The sequence below is a fragment of the Mus pahari genome, chromosome 20 (genome assembly GCF_900095145.1).
Source record: "Mus pahari chromosome 20, PAHARI_EIJ_v1.1, whole genome shotgun sequence".
NCBI lineage: Eukaryota > Metazoa > Chordata > Mammalia > Rodentia > Muridae > Mus > Mus pahari.
Window position 1 is genome coordinate 15,558,904 of NC_034609.1, and position 1,224 is coordinate 15,560,127.

The 1,224-nt window shown below is 39.2% G+C and overlaps 1 protein-coding gene across 3 annotated transcripts in view; it reads right to left on the bottom strand.

The window, feature by feature from the left end:
- Rpgrip1l (RPGRIP1 like) overlaps positions 1–1,224 on the bottom strand; it is a 96,226-nt gene that overhangs the window by 57,935 nt on the left and 37,067 nt on the right. The gene's annotated exons all lie outside the window — the stretch shown is intronic.

The window sequence follows — 1,224 nt, forward strand, 5'->3', positions numbered from 1 at the left end:
ATCAATGTAATCCACTATATAAACAAACTCAAGGACAAAAACCACAAGATGTATCATTCTTTAGCCTGCGCTCGCTCCCACTGTCTTCACAGTAGTGTGGCGGGCAGTTACTCTGCTTTGCCCACTCCTCGCGGACATCAAGACCATGCCATCCAAAGTGCCTCTCTTGATTTCTTTTTGAACTCAACAACTCCTGTTTATTCTAAGTCCTCAATAAAAGTTGTACATTTTTGTTTCCTTTTCTTAATATAAAAGAAGCAAGTAATTCATTTTCCAAGAATTCTTTCCATGAATGTGTTTGCACTCTGGTTGTTACACAAAAATGTTTCTGCCTTTTTTCAAGGGTTTGTGGTCCCAAGCTATAAATACCACACACAAGTAAAAATGTTAAGTTATGGAGTAAATTAGGATATTTTTAATATCATATAGTTCCTAGAAATCCTTGGATGCATAAAGATAACAGACACTTTATTATTAAATACATAAACACTTCTATTATACAGATAGAAAATTAAAGGTTATCTTATGGTATGAACTGCTTATATCCCAGTAAAATAAAAGAATTTCCAAGTGTGTAAAACACCTGGAAAACATGAAAATATGGGTCAAACACTTGCCTCCAAACTAAAAATTAGCATTACTAATCATTGTGAATTCTTATGAAATAATAAACCTTTTGATTAGGGACTAAATGGTAATGTGGGCACTCCTGGTATTGATCCAGTTAGGACAACTAGCAGATAAAGCGACAGTGACATAGACCAACCAAATAACAGCAAATGGTTTAACAAGGCCAGAGTAACCACAATAACAATAAAACCCGGTCACTGTGAGAGGGAGGGGAACCTTAGGTGATGCTGATAAACTAAACCACTCAGGGTCTACAGAAGCAGGGCTTCTAAGATGCCAGCTAAGGTTCAGAGGCAGTGGAAACCCCTCTGAGGGGAGGGGGTCCAATGACCATGTCACAGGGATCACATATCAGGTATTTACATGACAATTCATGACAGTAGTAAGATTACAGTTCTCAAGTAGCAATGAAATAGCATTATGGCTGGGGGTTGGCACAGCATGAAGACCTGTATTAGAGGGCCACAGCAGTAGGAAAGCTGGGAACCACTGGACAAAGGGTGCGCTGCTCTGCCCACTGTGATCTTTCCTATTCTCATTCTCTCTCTTTCTCTCTCTCTCTCTCTCTCTCTCTCTCTCTCTCTCTCTCTCTCT